Source organism: Gigantopelta aegis, unplaced genomic scaffold (assembly GCF_016097555.1).
Source record: "Gigantopelta aegis isolate Gae_Host unplaced genomic scaffold, Gae_host_genome ctg3124_pilon_pilon, whole genome shotgun sequence".
NCBI classification, from domain to species: domain Eukaryota; kingdom Metazoa; phylum Mollusca; class Gastropoda; order Neomphalida; family Peltospiridae; genus Gigantopelta; species Gigantopelta aegis.
The window spans coordinates 93105-100418 of record NW_024533186.1 but is presented as its reverse complement, the minus strand read 5'-3'; the positions used below and the strand labels follow the sequence as shown (position 1 = coordinate 100418).

Genomic DNA, 7314 nt, shown 5'->3' with positions numbered 1-7314 from the left:
TGACAAATCTTGTTTAAGACATAGTTAGTATCAGCAATTCTATGACTTCAAATTTGTTTAATAGGTACATTGACGCTGTCAAACCTGGTACATATGGTGTACCTAAGCCATTTATTTTCTTTCTCCTCCCTCTTATTGGTGTGGTAAAAGATTTAGAAAACCTATGAACGTATGTATAAATATCATTAACCAATCTTGCCCATTATATTATCTCTCTCAGGCTGATAAATTAGCTGCTATATCTGATCCTTCTTACAATCCTGAAGCTCATGAGAAAGAACCTACTGTATCCCTGTCGGTATTGAGATCAAAGAACTTACTAAAGTCTACAATAGAGGGTAAATTTTTAGTTAAAACAAGAAACATACTTCTTTTGTTGGCACTCGTTAACGTGGTCGGCCCTGTGGCTTAGTTGGTTAAAGCGCCTGTCTAGTAAACAGGAGATCACCGGTCGAATCCGGTCAGGGCCTTTTTTTTTTTCGACTTTTTGTCTGTTGTTTATTCTTTTTTTTTTTCATTTTTTTTATCCAGAGTCTCAAAAAGAGAAAGATTGCTGTGGATCATTTGTCATTGAAGATGTATAAAGGACAGATCACAGCTCTTCTTGGTCATAATGGAGCTGGCAAGACAACAAAAACATGTCAATATTAACTGGATTATTTCCACCTACTGGTGGTGCTGCTTACATTAATGGACTAAGTGTTGTAGAAGATATTGATATTATCCGACGTAACTTGGGCATATGTCCTCAACATAATGTATTGTTTGATAGACTAACTGTCAGAGAACATCTCAACTTTTTTGCTAGACTTAAAGTATGTTAAATTTTAGATTGATTACCTATACTTATTTATGACATATAGATTTTATTTTTTATTTATCTATTTAATTATGCATCTATCCATAATAGGGTTGTCCAGGAAAACAGAATCAAGAAAGAAGTAGAGGACCTGATAGAAGATTTACTTCTCTCTGACAAGAAAACAACTCAATCTCAAAAGTTATCTGGTGGTATGAAGAGAAAGCTGAAATGTGTAGGTATTGCACTGGTGGGGGATCAGAGGTAGTGATATTGGACGAACCTACTAGTGGTATGGACCCCTATGCAAGACGAGCTACATGGGACCTTTTAGTAAAGCATAAAGAAGGTCGTACTATCTTATTAACAACTCATTTTATGTGAGTAATCGCTTTGTTAATCTCATTGTTAATACCGTGATCATTAGATTTATTAAACCATTTCATTTTCTTTTACGATAGGGATGAAAGCAGATCTTCTAGGCGATCGTATTGCCATTATGTCTGAAGGAAAACTGCGATGCAGTGGTTCATCATCTTCCTTTAAAGCAGGCAAGAAATTAAAACGCATGCATAATAGACATTAGTATTATGACTCATTTAGATATGGAGTAGGTTATCATATGATAATTGTCAAGGAGCCTACATGTGACTCATCAGTGTATCTTCAATGGTCAAACAATTAGTGGCGGAGCAGAAACAAGTGACAGATGTTGGTGGTGTGAACTCTCCTTTATTTACCATCACAATCTTCTCATCAATTCCCACAATTGTTTGACATCTTAGATGGTTAGTGAATACAATACTTTATAGTATATGAACTTACTATCATAGTAGAAGACATTGTAGTAATGGAGAATGGAAATAATAATACTGTATGATAGATACCTTAAGTTAATATCAAGTCAATCTTCAGTATAAACTATTATTTGTATGTCAGGTCTGATGTTTGTATATTTATACTGAAAGTGAATTCATGTTGATAGTGTTTCTGTCCATAATATACACAAGTTTACTAGATTTTTGTACATGATATCAAGAATGTTGACTTTCTTTATTCTTTCTCTTTTACTGTACATCAGATCGTAAGGATAACCTTGGTATTAGTAGCTTTGGTGTCTCAGTAACTACAATGGAAGAAGTATTTATTAGAGTAGCTTCTGGTACAGATGAACTTTTGCTACAAGAATCAAGGTATTATAATATATAGAGATATAGTAATACTTCATATCTTATATTATGATTTTGTTAGACTTCTACAACAGTTATCTCAGCGAGAACGATCTAAGTCTCCTGTACATTTTGAACCAGTTAAATCCACTGCAACTGAGACCCACTTTTCTTAATGATATTGAAGAGGAAGGTAATATCTATTGGATCCATCCATTTTTTCCATCCATTCATTATTTTCATAGATGGAGAAGTCCAACTGTTCAAATGGTATTTGAAAATGAGGAAGCAGAAGTATCCTACTCCTGTAGCCACGCCCATCTCTCATCCTGGTAAAATAGGACACAACTTCTATATTACAAATGACTGAAGAAGGTTCTGCTGGAGTTAAAATTCGTGAGAATGGTACTAATATTATGGTATGTGTAAGAACAGTCCTGTCCTTACACACATATGTATCTGGAAATTATCCTATCGTACAGTGATATGTTTCTATAGACTACAGTTAGAAACTTTCCTTAGTCTAAAGATGTCTATAAGTTGAATAATGAGTAATACACTTACTATATTGTGCTAGAATAAAATATTCTGATAATATAGGTGTGTGTTCTACTATATATAGTGTAAATCTAATATTTTTTAAGATGTCCTGTGTTATGCTGCTCAATATTTTTGTGCATGTGCATGCATGATACATTTGACTATAAATAGGAACCTTCGACCACGTCTTTCCCTCTTAGCTGTCAATACTGGTCTCTTTCTTTGGTTCAACAATTTTGCGCATATTCCTGAAACGTTTTTACAACTCTATACGATTTTGGGTGCCATATATGGCAGCTGTTTATTCCGATGGTGTTTGTATTATGGGGACTTATATTGGGCAAGACTCTACCTGGTCTTAATAATGATGATCCCAGCGATTACTGTCAATTGTCAATTCTGCTCCATCTGAAAATATATCATTCTTTTTTGCCCATTTTGGACCTCAAGATTCAAACATTTTTAGAGTAAGTCTGCTGTCTATTTGTATCTGTGCCTATTCACCAATGTTGTTAATCTCTCTCTCTCTCTCTCATCGCCCTCTCTTCTCTCTCTCTTCTCCGTCCCTCTCTCTCTCCTCTCTCTCTCTCTCTCTCTCATCTCTCTCCCATCTCTCTCCTCTCTCTTCTCTCTCTCTCTCTCTCTCTCTCCTCTCTCATCCCTCTCTCGCCCTCCTCTTCTCTCTCCTCCTCTCTCTGGTCTCTCTCTCTATTATGATCGATCATTCCTTTGGTATTACAGATGATTTTTGACTTCACTGACTCTATTCATGCTATTAAACCAATTCAGTCAAAGCTCATGCTAATATCAGTGAATGCTGTGGCTATCGTTTCAAAAGGTTAGACAAGTTTTGTGCTACAAGAAACATTGTAAGTAATGAACACACATACATGACCTGAATATAAAACATAACAAGAAAGTCTTTATGATTAATATCATTATATTTAATTATTATTATATTTTATCATCCATTATATTTAATATCATTGTAGGATGATTTGAAAAATAATGAATGGAAATTACTATTTGTCCAAATAACAACAATTTGGGCTTATAGACCTTGTCCAGAATGTCTACGTAAATACACATCATTTCTTTTAATCATTATTTATCTAGCTCATTTTCTTTCTTCATTTTTCAAATAATGATTCCATCCATTTCCATAATCATCCTATTCTAATTATTATTGCTATGAATTTTCATCAATCATTACTACTATTGACGTGTGAGTTGTATCAGCAAACAGAAATAGATAGAGACTTTTACAACCCATTCCATTTGAATAATGCTGAGAGATCTGCTGATGGGTTCTGTCCTTCCTCCATCAGTATATCTAGGGCATCAAATACACTGGCCCACCTAACTGGTCTTCTGAAATATACAATGTATAGGTAGCGAACATTATTTGAGAAAAGTTCTGAAGTTGATATTATGGGGATTTGTAATTGAGATTTCAAAAGTAAGAGTGTTATAACAGTGTTATGCGTAACTAGTAACAGAAAATTTAAGTTCTTCTCTCTTTCTCCTTCTCTTCTCTCTCTCTCTCTCTCTTTCTTCTCTCTCTCTCTCTCTCTCTCTCTCTCTCTCTCTCTCTGTTCTCTCTACTCGTACTATAATTCTAGGGTGGTATGTCGTACATAACCTGAGCCTACAATTCTATATGTGGTTGTTAAGATACCCAGATCAACAATTCATGTGACTATCTTGCAGTGTGACAATTCGAGGAGGAGGAAGAAAGTGGATCAGGTCCTGGGGGACAAGGTAACATGAAGAAGTAAACTATTGCAGCCCATCTTTAACTCTAATCTGAATAATCTGGCTAATCTTTGCCCCCAGACGCTACACAAAAATGCATAACCTGCTCAAGAATTGGATAGCAATCATTGTGAATATTACCCTACAACTTTAGATGAGTGAAACAGTTGTGTAGTAATATTATTCTGTATTAACATGACATACTTAGTTGGTGTAGTCTGGTGATAATCAATGTCAGATTGGAGAGCACATCTCAGCCTCCTCCTCGTACTGCTGTTCGACCATGCTGTTACTGTCGGTGATAATAACAAGTATTTAGATAAACACAAAAAATAATAATAATAGACAGAACATATTGTGAATGACATCATGTTTACTGTTGCTTATTTTTAGCCAATATCATATGGGAGCAGCTGCACTACTAAAGGGTTTTTTATAATCTCTACTTAAAATCATTAAAAAAAAACAGTTAATGTTACCATTTTCAGTGAGTAATGATCCACTACCACGAGATAGTATGATATACGGTTAACAGTTCACACTAAGTTATCTTTAAAATATTTATTGTTGTTTTATTATTCACAGATAGAAGATGCCCTAAGGAGAATTTCTTGGGTTTAACAATCAGCTCTACTCCATATTTGGTCTTAGTTGTTGTGTTGTGCTAGTTTTATTATTTTCCTGTACAAGACTGCGAGAGAGAGAGACACTAAGGTAGTGTGAAGAAGCTTGATCCGATGGACACTTATCCCCTCTCTATCTCCCCTCTCATCTCTCATCATCCAGGCAACATCTACTCAATTTGTCAGGGGTGTACAGGCCCAGTTCTTACGGGCTTTGCCACTTTTGCTTGGATCTAGTCCAATGCATTTATTCCTGCTATAAATAACTGTCATATTGTTTGCTGCTTTTCAAATAAGCTGAGGCTATTGCTATATATATAAAGAAGCTTAGAGAAACTAATGTTGGCAGCAATAATCTTTTTATTAGTGGTGGTATATTACCTTTGTACTTCATGAGATTACTAACTTATTTTCTCCTTCTCTCATCTCCCCTTACTTATCCCTCCCTTCTCCGTCTCTCCCCTCCCTCCTCCCTCCCCAACTAATCTCCTAATCTCTCTTCCCTCTCTCCGCTCTCCCCTCCCCCCTCCTCTCTCTTCATTCTCTCCTCTTCTCTCTCTCTCGCTCTCTCTCTCTCTCCTCTCTTCTCCTCTCTCATCTCTCTCTCTCTCCTCTCTCTTCTCCTCTCTCTCTCTCTCTCTCTCCTCCTCTCTAAGGTAACTAGGTGGTTGGGCATCCATTTCAGTAATTATATTATGTCCTTTGTTTTCCCCTCCATGCACTTGTTGCTTTTTCTGTTTAATGCTTGTGTTTTTTTCTCATTTTGGCGATCACTGGTATAATGGACCCCTCTCTAATATCTGTTATACTTACACAATATTATATATATATATACATACACAGATATTGTCACGTAAGGGACCTTTTCTAGTCCAAAGTGATTACCAACAGACATCAAAAAACTTAAAGTAGGTCTTTGTACTACATCCAGGCCTATGCGGTAAGGTGTTATATAATGACATAGACATTGTTATATTACAATGATAAGAATAGGACATTGTATATTAAACATTTTAGACATAAAACACTTTGTCTTTTGGTACCGTTGACTTTGTTTTGAAAGGACCTTTTTGCATTTAGTTTGGCATTGGTCTTAACTAAATGTACACTAAACCAGTGTAGTAGAACACTGTGTACAGTCCTCGTGAGTCTACCCTGTGAGTTTGTCTGTGTGTGGTATGTTGTATGAGGGGGGGGGGGTGGTGATTAACATTTTATGTGTTACCTTTATCTTGTGTCAGGTCGGTTGTGAATATCTTTGTGGAGTAGGCAGATTCGGTATTTGGAATTTTTCCTCTCCTCGGTATTGAACCATATCCTCTTATATATGGCATTTAGAAGGTCTCCTTTTTATGATACTAACATAATTATTGAGGTAATGAGTTTTCTTTTTTAAAGGGTGAAATTCTTAAAATCATGTATTTTTTATCTATATAGAGTCACAGCATTTATTCTGAAATTAAAACGACTTATTACGTTACGGAAAAGAGGGTTGACAGGTGAAAATGCACAATAACTTTCTTTCCCTGAGGTACAGTAATAAAGCATTAACACTAGATAAATAATGGTAATGGATTGTATTAATATGCTAGTTCATGTATGGATCAATAGTAGGATCATAATTTGATTAACAGGAGCTCAAGAAATGGATCAATAGTTAAATCTATAATTTATTAACAGTAGATCAAGAATGAATCAATAATAATTGATTCCATAGTCTCATTAGGAGGACAATGATGTAGCTGCATGAGAGGCAAGAAGTCAAAATCTATGACAACTTAATTCAGATTCTGATGCTGGTGTTAGTGAAAAATTTAATCAAAGTAAGTTTTTTAAATACAATGTATATTTTAGTACAAGAAGGACACAATAATATGAAACTCTATAACCATACCTTGGTTAAATTTATATACATAGTTAATAGGTCAGTTATTATAGAGGATGTAGTAGATGTGGACGTAGTGGATGTATATGTAAGAGATGTGGAGGGTGTTAGAATGTAGTATATGTGGATATAAGGCTGTGGTGTAGATGGTAATGTATGATGTGGACGATAAGTGGATGTGGGTTGTAGTAGATGGGATATAATGGATTGTAGTGGAAATGTAGATGTAATAGATGTGGAGTAGTAGATGTGGACTTAGTGGATGTAGATGTAGTAGAATGTGGATATAAGGATGTAGTGGATTGTAGATGTAATAGATGTGGGCTGTAGTGGAGTGTGGGACGTAGGTGGATGTGGATGTAGTAGCTGTGGACGTAGCGGCATTGTAGAGTAATTAGATGGGATGTAGTGGATGTGGACGTAGTGGATGTGGGAGGTAGTATATGGGTAACGTAGGTGGATGTAGATGTCATAGATGGGAGTGGACCGTAATGGTGCGGAGTAATGGATGAATGAAGAGGATATATTCGATATAAGGGACTA

General features: G+C 35.7%; 1 non-coding gene across 1 annotated transcript; it reads left to right on the top strand.

Moving 5' to 3' along the window:
• The first annotated feature begins 397 nt into the window (after positions 1–397).
• On the top strand, positions 398–470 carry Trnat-agu. Its single transcript has one exon. It is a non-coding gene; the product is annotated as a tRNA-Thr (tRNA).
• Positions 471–7314: the final 6844 nt, after the last annotated feature.